Source organism: Paramisgurnus dabryanus, chromosome 13 (assembly GCF_030506205.2).
Source record: "Paramisgurnus dabryanus chromosome 13, PD_genome_1.1, whole genome shotgun sequence".
Classification (NCBI taxonomy): Eukaryota; Metazoa; Chordata; class Actinopteri; order Cypriniformes; family Cobitidae; genus Paramisgurnus; species Paramisgurnus dabryanus.
In genome coordinates this window covers 5,779,060-5,792,899 of record NC_133349.1, presented here as the reverse complement: position 1 = coordinate 5,792,899, position 13,840 = coordinate 5,779,060, and the positions used below count along the sequence as shown (strand labels likewise).

Sequence of the window (13,840 nt, the reverse complement as noted above, 5' to 3'; positions counted from 1 at the left end):
CCTGCGCACAGCTGTGAGCTCTGATGTAGTCAGCATGGATGAATGTCGTCTGTGTGCTTTGATTGAATATTGAATGGGAATAATCTCGTGAGAATGACATTAATTAGCTCGTGTTTGATGACAGTGCGGTCGGAGGGGTTTATTCGGTTCAGTGACACAGTGACCTGCTTTGAAGTGGCTTTTCCCCGGTGCGTTACCCAACTTGGTTTACATTACGGGTAGACTTTTAGGTTGAGACACAGTAAGCTCTTTATATGGTGTCTGTATAGGCAGGTGATTTTAATGGACGGCATTCTGATAAATGATGTGAATGATTTGAAACGCATCTGTCAAATAAGCTTTCCATTGATGTATGTTAGGACAGGACAATATTTGGTTGAGATAATTTTTTAAAAATCTGGAAAAATCTGGAAACATATTACTAAGGATAAATACATTTTATATATTTTTAGAGTAGAAAATTTACAAAATATTTTCATGGACATGATCTTTACTTAATATTTGAATGATTTTTGGCATAAAAAAAGATACAATGTATAGTTGGCTATTACTACAAATATACACATGCGAATTAAGACTTGTGGTCCAGGGTCACATATATATTTCTTATCAATATATGTTAATTTATTAGTATTTTATTAAACAATATTTTTTTAAATTCATCATCATTTTAGTGTCCTAAAAATTTACAATCTGTTATTATGGAGCAATTTTTTTTATTTATTTTTTGCATGTAGGGTTGCTGCTCTGTCGTGTGTTTATCATACGTACGTAACTGACTGCTTAACTACCATAGTGCAGTGCATCGAAGAAACTAACTAGCTAGTAGAGGTCTTCTCGGGTCCAAAGAAATGTACCCGACCCGAAATGACCCGAATCACTTCATACCCGAACCCGACGTGCATAAATAAAAAAATGTTAAAGAAAGACCCGACCCGAGATAAACCCGAGAAAATTAGACCCGAGTCCGACCCGAACTAGTGATTTTTTTTTTTTAACCCGACTGGAACCGAATGTAAACGGCACTGACGTGTGTGCATTCTGCAGACCCACGCGCAGCAGTCAGACAGAAAGAAACTCCGATGGCCTTGCAACGAATTTGGCGAGCTGCTCCATTCGTTTTTTCTTTGTTATCTGACAACGACACCAACGTAACCGCTAAAATGTACATTTATAATTGACTGACATGTTTGTCTCAACGAAAATGAACCTTCCGTCAACCACACAATGTCGCAAGCGCTCTTGGCAAACAGATGAGAGGTTTGAAAAGGACATTGACGCACACAGGCGAGAGAGTTCGGGTCTTCTCGGGTCCGTTCAGAAAAAACACATTCATTTTTAAATTACCCGAGACCCGATGCCGCTATTATTGTACCCGACTCGTGTCTGCGGCACATGTGAAACTTTTAGACCCGAACCCGATCGGGTCTCGGGTCGGACCTCGGGTTTTCGGATCTAAGTGGACCCGTGAAGACCTCTACTAGCTAGTCAAGACTTGAAAACATAGTAACTTTGTTGCACATCCGTCGTTCAAACCACACTGGATCAGCAATATGATTTATGACATCACAGATTATGAAGTAATAATGTCTACTATTTAATCCATTTTGAGATCGAATGAATGCCAGATTATTTCTGTAAATAATGATCATAGCATCTGAAGACTCGACATCCTCTATTTTTTCTCAGTTGTTTTGCTTAATTTCCAAAGTTTCATTTAGTCCCAAGTTTCCTCTTACATCACTCCGGGGTTCTCCAGGCATATGCACATGTGCACTCTTCAAAAGCAGCACTTTAATTCTCTTGACAAATTAAAAGACATACTTTAAATTGGAAATTATTTATATTCTGAATGATGGATATACAATGCAGTGCATGTGATTTTATTTTGGAACGATGGTTCCAACTATGCTGTAACAAACAAATTTGCAACCATAGATGCTTTTGGGAAGCGCACTGTTGATTGTCTATAATGTGTACTGAGTTGTGTAATTACACTATGGAAACTTTAAAAGAATAAAAATCGGTTGCAAGGTATTTTTTATGTGTGCTCAAAAATTTTAGGTTTTCCCTTGCGAAGTCTAACATTTTATTACGAACCGCAAGTGACGAGGATGGGACATAAAATTATAGGAGACTGTACACACCCTTTGAATAAATATTTTGAGTGGACGCCCTTTGGGCGAAGTTTAAGGTCAATTAGATGTTCCACAAATTGGTACAAATGTACTTTTGTGCCAGAAGCAATACGTTTATGGACTGTAATAAATCTAGTTGATTTAGTTGATTTATTTAACTAATGGGTTTAATTTATTTCCCCCTTTTTTATATTATTAGTGTATTTTTAATATTTGTATGTGTGTGTTATAAGTGTTGTGTATGTGAAGCATATATGTGAGTTTTTGCGATATTGCAGTGCAGTGTTTATTTGCTATTACAATTTACACCATTTGAAGCGGAAAGGAAATGCAGCTTTTGGGACCTTCCTGGTAAAATAAAAGGACATTTTTTATTGATATTATTACTGGAAATGCGCATATCAGGTTTGCTGTCATCAAACTCTCATGAAAGTTGCACTAATACATTTTTTTATTTTTTTATTGTGTGGTTACCGTTTTATAATATCAATAAGGTACTCGAGGCAAGTTCTGTATCGTAAATAAGTAACGGCTAAAGGGCGTTGTAAGGCCTCTCGTACCTTATTGCTTACATAAAACATCAACATTTTCTCCCAATTCTTTACACTATTTTGTTTTTTTTCTGCTGGGCTTGTCGCAGTGTATGCTGGGATTGTTTTGTGTTTTTTATTTTATCTCTTTTACCAGAATTAGGATTCATAATCTTAAAGGAGACATTTCACAAGACTTTTTTAAGATGTCAAATAAATCTTTGGTTTCCCCAGAGTATGCATTTAAAATTTTAGCTCAAAATATATGTTAAATGTTTGGGTGTGTACTTTTAAATGCCAATGAGCTGATCTCTGCTCTAAATGGCAGTGCTGTGGTTGGATAGTGCAGATTTAGGGGCGGTATTATCCCCTTCTGACATCACAAGGGTTGGCAAATTTCAATGACCTATTTTTCACATACTTGCAGAGAATTGTTTACCAAAACCAAGCTACTGGGTTGTTTTTTTCCCATTTTCTAGGTTGACAGAAACACTGGGGACCCAATTGTAGCACTTAAACAACCCCATTATAGCACTTAAACATGAAAAAGTTTAAAGTACTTTACCAGCTCAGTTGGTTTTGTTGTAATAGCTTATAGCTGCTATAGAAGCCGCTATAGAAAAAATCATAATGTATTTTTTAACATTGATAACTTATTCACTTCAACTGTAAGATTAATGTAAGCAGGTCACTTCAGATTTCCCTTAAGATCCTCTTAGTGTTTTGACAGCATTTTCACTCTTGTTGACCTATTAAAATATGAAAAATACCACAAATAAAAACAACTAGCTACAGTAGGTTAGATGAATACCTTAAAAGTCCATAGCTATTGATATCAGTTTATACTGCTGTAAACAGTAACAACAAGTGGATGCGATGAGACCTGTTCATGTGATCTTTAGCAAAAAGCCCATTGAAGACTAAGCAACAGGGAATGCCTAAAGGTGCTAAAGAATGCATTGAAATAATGTTAAATTGTTCTTTGATATTTACATAGAAGGTATGTAACTTTATTAAGTGCAAAAAATGATCCAGAAACGTTTTTACATGTCCATTTACAACCCTAGGATTTGTCCTTTGAATGAAATTGTCTATTTTTGCCCTATTTGGAAGGGTCATGAATAATAATATTAAGCTCTGCTCTAGTTGCTCTGCTCTGAGGCTCATGCCAGTAGCTCATATTACTAAACAGACCTGATATGTTTGAGCCAGTATCAGACGAAAATACAGATTTTGGGGAGCAACTAATTGTTTGGAGATTGTTAATGGATGTTTCTGAGTGGTAAGCTTGTATTTTTTTTTTTCAGTATGGACCTGCAAAACGTAACTGTAACATCAATAGTAGAACTTCATCCTAAGCGCTAGCATATAGCATTAATTAGCATATAGCGCTAACGCCCCATTCAGACAGCCAACGACAAGCAGTAGCAGAGCGACGCGATCTCATTCATTTCAATGGACGCGACGCGAGAAAGTTAAGAAAAGTTTAACTTTATGCAAATGTCGAGCGACTTTCGGGAGCGACTACCAATGAGAACAAAGCAGTGGAGTTCACATCATCCTTCCCTCGTCAGTTACTGGCGTGGATGGTACTCATTTGTTTATGACAAGCAGATTTAGAAACGCCTCATTGAAAGAGACAGGCGACACACAGCGATAACGTCGCTGGCTGTCTGAACGAGGGGTAACTCAGCAGTCACAACTTTTATTTTAAGCATTTTAACAGCCTTGTAATTAATTTAATGTGTAATTTAATGTTGGGGCGTATGTTGAGATTTCCGTGTTATAGGCACGAAATATTTTGCTCATTTATCCGCGTCATTGTCATGTCACGTCATTTTCTTACCATTGTTGCTTGGGTTAGAACAACTTTCTGTTACATAAAATGACATCCTAACCCAAACCCAACTCTAACCCTAACGTCAGGCCACATTTGTTTAAAAATGCGGAAAAAATTGTATAAACCAATAGTTAAAGTGACATCCTAATCCAAACCCCAAATATAACTCCATACCCATGCGACAATGGTTTAAAAATAGGAAAAACAAATCTGTAATATGACGTCTGAAGATTTATAGGCACAGCCATTTAATATACTTATGATTTATGCTCATAGTTTTTTGGTGTTTGTTTCCTGTTTGAAGCTTGGCATTATAAATCAAAACCTACTTCTGGATATAATAAAAGAGCAGCTTGGACATTCATCTCGTTTTTTGTTTCACTGACACAAATATAGGGTTAAAATGTGTGGGTGAGTAAATGCTGACAATATTTTTTTTTGGTTGAGCTATTATTTTATTACATAATATTAGTAACAGTAAATTAATCGTCAAAGCACTTACCATAAGAAAACAAATACCAAATATCCAGCTCTGGCTATTATTATGAAAGTAGTTCTGGGCCAAATAAATGACTTTGATATGTAAAGTCATATGAGAATATGAATCACAGTAATGAATAAAATTCTTCTTATTTGGGATGGCAGAGCATATTGCTCTCAGCTAACTAACAGCGTGTGACTGGGCAAAGATTTTGAAATGAGGCATTAGTTCATGTATTATGCAGATGTCTTTATCCGAGTAAATTAGAGGAAGAAGCTTGTAAATGAATGGTTTCCCCCAAAATGAAAATTGTGTCATTATTTACTCACCATCTTGTTGTTTTAAGCCTGTATGCTGATTTATTTCTGTAGAGCACAAATAACGATTTAAAGGGACACTCAACTTTTTTTTGAAAATGCTCATTTTCCAGCTCCCCTGGAGTTAAAGGTATTGCGGAGGATTTTCTTTTTCCAGGTGGATCATCAAGACTATTGGTCCTCCTAGTTGTCAATCAGGAGTGTTGTGCAATTGCATTTTTTTAAAAAGTGGAGAAGGCGGTTCTTTTCTAAAATTCGAGAAAATCCTTCGCTATACCTTTAAACATTTGATTTTTCAGCCATTCAGCTGATCTCCGGGCCTGGCGCTAGCACTTTTAGTACGAAGTATGAAGATGTCACGTATAGCGATGATGATCGTCCTCCATTGTTGTTTTGTTTTTCTGCCTCCGCTCACTTCCTGTAATCACGTCACTGCTAGAGCAAGCTCCTGCGCTAAAAGTTAAAACGTTAAAAGTTCAGATTTTTAAACTCAATTTGCACCTACCGCGCCGCAGGATGCCTATTTGCGTCTTTGCATTGACTTAACATTTAAATCACACGCGCTTGCCGCCTCTTCTGCGTCTGCTGTGAACGCATCATAGAATGACTAAATGATGAAAGAATTTTAATTTTTGGGTGAACTATCCCTTTAAAGTTGTCCAATTGAAGCCCTTAGCAAGAGCATACACTCACAAAAATAAAACTTTTGATATATTTACAAAATATCTTTATGGAACATAATCTTTACATAATATCCTAATGATTTTTTCATAAATATCGATCATTTTGTCATTATGCAATGTAGTTTTTGCTATTAAGACAAATTTACCTGTGCGATTTATGACTTATGGCATAAAATCAATTTTTGGTTTTGTTTGATAATTATTTCTCTATTATTTCTTTGTGTTTTTGTCTTTGTTATACAAGTATGAGGATGTTTTGTGTGATATTTTTTTATAAGGGCGACATCATAACAAGTTCAGTCTGTGCTTATTTTCTTATAAGATAGCCACAGTTTCTTTATGCTGAGCTCAGCCATAATGCTAATGTGAGTTTTGAAGTCCTGAATTTAGTTTTGGTAGTGCTATGTTCTCAATTTCTTGTCAGTAACTTCCACACTTACATTTGTACTGATTTTCTTGATGATTAGTTCTCGCTTCCTCTCTTCAGGGAAGTTTCATTTTTCAATATTTCGTTCAATGGAAACACATCTTTGTCCCTGCGGGAGGCCAAAGATGAGATGATAGTTTTCTCAGTTCAGTTTATCCAGCTCTTTCCCTCTGCGTTCTTCAAACACAATGCATTGTGGGACATGTCTTGTGCACATTGTAGATTACAGCGGCTGGGAGCAGCCCACTCAGACACGAAGATGGATGAAAGTGACGGACAATGTTTTTTTACAGTACGTGGGATTTTGGGTTGGGTACACCTGAAAACAGGTTCCACCAAAACATTAGGGGAAAAATGGGTGCGGGATTTGTGGTCCGATATGTTCTTTGTTCAAAGCTAATGAGTGCCATCTGTTTTACAGACAACATGCTGCAAACAAAGCAGAACATACCGTACTTGGTAAATTGCTACTAACTGTCTCGAACCAAACTCTTGAATAGCTTTCGGAGATATACTTTATTACGAACCTCAAAAACCCAAGTGACTCCTTTCTTGGAAAAGCTCATTATAGCAGCCTACTGTAGTATAATATGTGAACACAACTTTCCCAGAAGTTGCATAGCAGCCAGGAAATCAGATTGTAATTGCTGTGTGTGTGCTGCTATAATATGCATCACACATTTGTCGGCAATCCGAAAGTGTGCCGTCTGAACTTGGAGAGACGTAGCCATGAATCTGGATCTAATGCACCACATCCTGACCTTCATTTCTGAGGACAACGGACCTGCACGCTCCCCCTTGTACTCATTTGAATTGTATCCAATTTTAATATGAAGGTCTTCTCTTGCACTATAAACTTTACAGAAACGGCATACCCTTGTAAATTGACCATACAAAACAACAAGCTAAAGTAATCCCAGACATCGGTGATCCGTTTTAAGGTTTTCAGAGGGTTGCATTTGGGTTGTAATTATACTCATTGATTGGTTGGTGATTATTGCGAACATTTTTATTGAATGATATTAGGATTAACATTCATAATGCACCATTATTATTGTGGTGCTGGTGGGCAAATGCTCAGAAGTCTTTGGGAATAAGATAAATGCACTGTCTTGTAAAATTATTTGTCCAAGAAGGCCAGAGAGTCATGTTTTCTGTCTGGTATAAATATGTTTTTAAGAGTTTTTGTCACAAGTTAACCTGTTGACTGTATAAACTTGGACTGTACTTGTACTGTGCATTGCCGGCAACTTTACATCCATGTTACACATTAAGGAAGGTGTTATGTAGAAGAAGACATTCAGTTTCGCCCTGTCCCAAATGGCGCACTTCATGTGGACTTTCGGTCTCATGGCCCTAAATTCTGCATTCTCGCTTAGTCTACGAGTCCGTAGGGTTTCCCATCTGTCATTTTTACACTCTGAAGTGTGCTCATTAACACCCCCTTGCACCCTTGATGAGGTCTTCAAGGCTTTACTCACTTTACCAACCAAGAAGTCCTTGCGAAAGAACAATCAGACGAATCAGACGACAGATGGGAGGAGTTCATACTGATGGGCAACTCCGTTTCCTATTTCCGGCGTGACGCTCAAGTTTGCCCCAAAATATGACTGCGGTGCGCCCTCGTGGACTCTCGTCAAGGGTCCCTAAGGTCTACACTTCATGATGTCATGATGAGGAAGTCCACAAGTTTGGAGTGTTCCATTTGGGACAGAGCCTTAAAAGTAGATAATTTCCTTGCTGCATACTCTGATACAGTAGGTGGTGGTGGTATGCACCTGATAAGTCATGGTTGCAATCCGCCATAAAACGAAGAAGATGAAGACGATACTCAGATCTCATTGGCCCTGTCCCAAATGGCACACTCTGGACTTGTGGTCCTCCTCAGAGTCCACACTTTGATGACATCATGTAGTGCAGACTTTAGGGACGCTTGATGCGAGTCCACGTGGGTGCACCAGAGTCATATTATGGGACAGACGCGAGGGTCACGCCAGAAATAGGAAGATAAGTTGCCCGTCAGTGTGAACTCCTCCCTTCCATCTTCTGATTGGTCTTTTTGCTTTTTTGCTGAGATCTGGATTGGTAAAGTGCGCAAAGCCTGCTTCACCAAAAACCACATCAAGGGTCAAAGGGGGCGCTGATGAGCACACTTCAATGCATAAAAATGACAGATGGGACACCCTACGGACTCGTAGACTAAAGGGGATCACACACCGGCATCGCGCCTAGGAGAACTCGGAGGTATTGTAAACCGGAAGAGCACATTAAATAGCGCGAGCTTCGACAGATAGCGTCTACTTCAAAATGCAAAATATACGTTAGCAGCCAATGTTAGTCGTTAATGATTTGGGACAAATATGATGTTAATTAATGTTAAACTGTGTGAGTGGCGCTGTGTGGCGCGACAGGGATTTGAACAACTTCCGGGGTCACAGCTGGGCGGCGCGGACAGGCGCCACCTGGCGGCGCCTGTGTGCGTATACTCATAGAAAACAATGTGTTCAGTTCATTTAGAACGGCTCGGCGCTGAGCGGCGCAGCCGGTGTGCGATCCCCTTAAGCGAGCACGCGCAATTTAAGGCCACGAGACCGAAAGTCCACATGAAGTGCGTCATTTGGGACAGGACCTTTATGAACTCAGAGAAATTACAACTGAGCTGTGTTGCAAACTTCTTTTTGTACAGATTAATTCATTTTTGTCTTCTCCTACACTCTTTGCACCTTCCAATAAAACACCATTTGGATTCTCCATTAGTAATGCGAGAAACAAAGCTTTTCGAAGCTTCGAATCAAAATGATTCACTGTTTCAAAGACCATGAACCACCAAGATCTCAATCCAAACATTTTACAATCTTACCAAAATGAATGCAAAGGGTTTTTTTTAAGTATTTTTTTTTTGAAAAATGAAAGTTGTGAGTTTAGTTGTTTTTTTTTTTAGTGCAAACAGATCATTTAAACTCTAGTTCCCCTTTTAATTATGCACATGTTTGTCATTAAATCTGTCTATAAACAAGAAGTAGGAAAATGGTAGAGTTATCAGTCAGAAGGATAAATGTTTTATGAACTTGCATAATGAAACTGACCCGAGTTCACCTAACCTTATTAGACACTGGTCATTTGTGATCAACTCCACTAGTGGTGAACCATCGGATTTTCGAAACAGCTAAATTCATGTGATTTGGCAAGTATGAAACCCGTTCCGAACCACCGGTTTGAAGCAAAAGATTCATAAATGTTTCGAGGCTTCATGCAGTCGTGCTTCGAAATCGCCCATCACTATTCTGCATTAACTTTTTAGTACAGCATGTCATTTCCTTTTTCTACTCCAACTGGTTGGTCCCCTTACAGTTTTTCAGTTAGGGTTTAAACCAAAACGCATTAATCTGAAACTTTATGTGTCAGGTCAGTAATTTATTTATTTATATTAGCCATTTTGATAGAAGCCATAGCAAAGGGGTTTATATAACTACTCCCACATGAAAACTACTACTTTAACTTCCACATCTGGCATTGCGCAGTTTGTTCGGCATATAACGTTAAACTATCGTGAGAGAGCTGTTTTCGAATCGCTCTAACAATATAATGATGTCATATTTGGATTGCACAAACACACCAACAGCAGAAACCAAGGATAACCCGAACATAACGCCATTGAAAAGTGACCCTATGAACAGAGGGGAACGCTTAAAAAAAAACATAAATTCATAATGTTTGTGCTAGTAACTTTTTTTTAGATATTTTAATGCAATTGTGCTTTTAAAATGTAAAGAAGACTCAATTTAAAAGGAATTGTAGAAGATATTTGTAATAATATTGATTACTAAATTCATAGCAATATGCTAACATGTTGGAATCGATTTGTGCTTTGTGCAGAGTTAAATAATAAAAATAGCTTATGCACAGCATTTTGAACTGATGAGGATTTTCCTCAGTTAGGACGGTGCCTTAGGGTACAACTGCATGCGTAAACCATTTAATCATTGGAGTTTATTGCACACTTAATCTCTAAAAGCACTTTAAATTTTGTTATTTTGTTTTACAAGTTGCAACGTTTCGTGTAATCCTAACCTACTTACTCACTATTACAGCGGTATTTATTTTACCTTTACTTAAAAAGAGTTTGTTTCTTCATCCTGGCTCTGTTACAAAACCTAGTAAGCTGCATTGCTGCCTACACAACCTGCTGTCTACGATCAGGTGCCTTTTAAGGCAACATCCTTACTGAAATGGAAGTGACCGATTTGGAGCGCTCATCCAACTCTGAGCATCTTACAAATACTGTAGTCTTCCAGACTCATGGAGAAATGAATGAAAAACATGATGTGGCAAGTATAGAAGTCAAAGCCCCTTTAGGAAAGTTGTGCCACTATGCGGCCATATTTGCAACACCCCCGGCAGTTATTTCAGTCATGCAAGACTAAAGTCCCAATTACTTGAATGTGGAAAGACAGGTATCTCTAAAATCAGGTGCTAAAATCACAATTTAACAACATATTTCTTTCCAATCAATTAAACTTGACATCAACTGTACCATAACTTTTGTTTCGTAAAGGGATAGTTCACCCCAAAGTGAACATTTTGTCATCATTTGAATTTCTTTGTTTGATGACCACAAAAGAAGGTATTTTAAGGAATGTTTCAAACCAAACCCATCATGAGCCATGTTGACTTCCATAGTAGAAAAAAATAATACTATGGAAGTGAAAAGAGCTCATAATCGGTTTGAGAGCGAGTCAAGGAAGACATGGTCATTTTTGGGTGAACTATCCCTTTAAGCTCAAATCGCGCTTTAACAAATTTTTAACAAAGAGGTCATTTCAGCCACTGCGCATGTGCACAGGTTGGCAAGCGCCTCACACTTGAGGTCTTCTCAGGTCCAAAGAAATGCACCCGATCCAAAATGACCCGAATCACTTTTTTACCCAAACTCAAAGTGTATAAATATTTTTTTTAAAAGAAAGACATCAGGTCTTTCTTTAAAAAAAATATTTATACACCTTGAGTGAACTATATGAAAAATATTTATACACATTGATAGTTCCGAGACAAACCCGAGAAAATTAGGCCAGAGTCCGACCCAGTGACATTTTTTTTAAACTCAACTGTACCAGAATGTAAACGGCACCGATGTGTGTCTGGCCTCGCAACAAATTTGTTATTCTGCTTCGTTTATTTTAATTTATTATCTGACGACGACACCAAGGTAACTGCTAAAATGTGCATTGAAAATTGATTGACAGGTCTGGCTGAATGAAAATTAACCTACCTGCATCCACACAAAGCGCTCCTCGCTTTGAGGAGGGGTTGAAAAAGCATTTGGTGCACACACGCAAGATAGTTTGGGTCTTCTAGGGTCTGTTCGGCAAAAACACACTCGTTTTAAGTTACCCGAGACCCGATGTCGCTAATATTACACCAAACTCGTGTTCGAGGCACACTTGAAACTTTTAGACCCAAACCCAGAAATTGCGGGACCTTGCACAAATTGCAGGAACTTGCAAAAACTGTTTACAGCTTTTGCAGCTTTTCAATGATGTTCACGTCACATAACCACGTCACTTCATAATGTTCCCATGGCAACAGGGCACATGGCTGCGCTTATGTGAAGTAAATGCAACATTTTTCAACTTTCTGCTAAGATATGTGACTTTTGCTACGAAAATGCGGGGATTAAGAAATCATGCAAGCCGTGCATATTTTGCGCACAGAAATCTGCAATTTATGCTGTGAAAGTGCCGCGTATTTGAAAAAATGCGATCGCATAATTGTTTTTTCTGGAGGGACTGGTGTGCTGATTCTTGTTATATCCAATATCTCTGAAGGAAGTCCTGTAAAGCAAAATTAATGATGTCATTGTTTTGTGACTGTTTTGCTACTTTGTAGCAGTGTTGACACTAAAATTTCCCGTTTCTGGATTTAAGTTGATAGAAGTTTATTGAAAGTAAAATGACTTGCGTTAAATGGACTTCAGTTTGGGAGTTATGCGCATATGTGATGGATTCAAATCCTGCCTACATATCCAAGTGACTACATTTTAAAACAGAGCCCTTGTGTTTAATGCGTATAATGCTGATATTTTCAACAGGTGGTGTCTTATAAAACATGTGAGAACATTTAGCTTTTTGATGAATTCATTTGGATTTTAATGGCGTCTGCACACTCTGTATAATTTTGTGGGCATTATTCTACATATGGATAAATGACACATTGAATAAATGTATCTAATATTTTTTTTGTTGCATGTTTTAATTGGTTAGATTTTATTCATACTGTGCAACAACATTTATTCACTGACTGCATTGTTCTTATCATTGTTTTTATTGCCACCCTTGCTAGCGTCAACCTTTCAATTAGAAAACAATATGTCGAGGCTAAAACCAAACAATATTTCCTCTCCTACCTTGAGCCCAGAAGCCATTGTGTTCAAAGTGAATAGTGATAATACATTTGATAGATGCTTTTAACCAAAGTGAAAGTGCAAGTATATATATTTTTTATACATTTTATCATTGTGTGCTTTCTAGGAGTCAAACTGTCTTACTCAGATGTTGTTGGTTTAAAGCTCAGTAGACTTGTTTAATTTTAAGTATCAGCTTTTGTTTCTCCTAAAATTTCTTTTTAGGAGAGAGACCAATTAGACAACCGTTGACATACAGAACACAGAGCTTCACACCTCTTGTGTATCATTTGATCGTGGAAAAATTGACTGAAAACATTATTCTGCTGTGTTAAAGCGAGGGATCAGCCACAAATGAAAATTTAGCGTTAAGCCTCATATATATCTGAGCTTTGGTATAAAATAAAATGGATGATCTTGTACCTGTAGTAAAAAATGATCATTCTTGTTGTAAGGTCTGATAAAGAGACTAATTGGCTTATTATGTGGCATTTGACCAACTGCTCCATTATCACATTAAACGCAAATGCTGTTGTTAAAGGGTTGAGAGATTAAATATCTTTTCATTTTTATATTCTTTTTCTACACATTTCCTTTCAGCAGAAGAATTGACTTTTGACATAATTTACTTGGTTTTCCTTACTCCGTTGGCAGAATTTTCTGCTGTTTTAATCATAAATCAAAGGGATAGTTCACCCAAAAATGAAAACTTTATCATTATTTACTCCCATTGTCTTTCTTTGTTCTTCAGAACCCAAATGCACAAATAGAAAAAAACATTTGGGTTTTTAGTTTACTGTGGGAGTGGATGGTGACCGAGACACCATCCATTCCCAAAGTAACCAGAAAACCATTCAAGGACCCAAACGTGTTAAATAAGTAACCACTCGACTTGTCTCATGTATTTAAGTGACCTGAAGACATTTTCTATTATATTGTTGTCAAGACGCTTAAACTGTATGGCACAGGTTGAATGGGGTACTTTTGTGTCCTTTTGAAGCTTTAAAAGAGGAGGCCACTATCC

The 13,840-nt window shown here is 37.6% G+C and overlaps 1 protein-coding gene across 9 annotated transcripts in view; it reads left to right on the top strand.

Moving 5' to 3' along the window:
- syngap1b (synaptic Ras GTPase activating protein 1b) overlaps positions 1 to 13,840 on the top strand; it is a 165,770-nt gene that overhangs the window by 57,553 nt on the left and 94,377 nt on the right. The gene's annotated exons all lie outside the window — the stretch shown is intronic.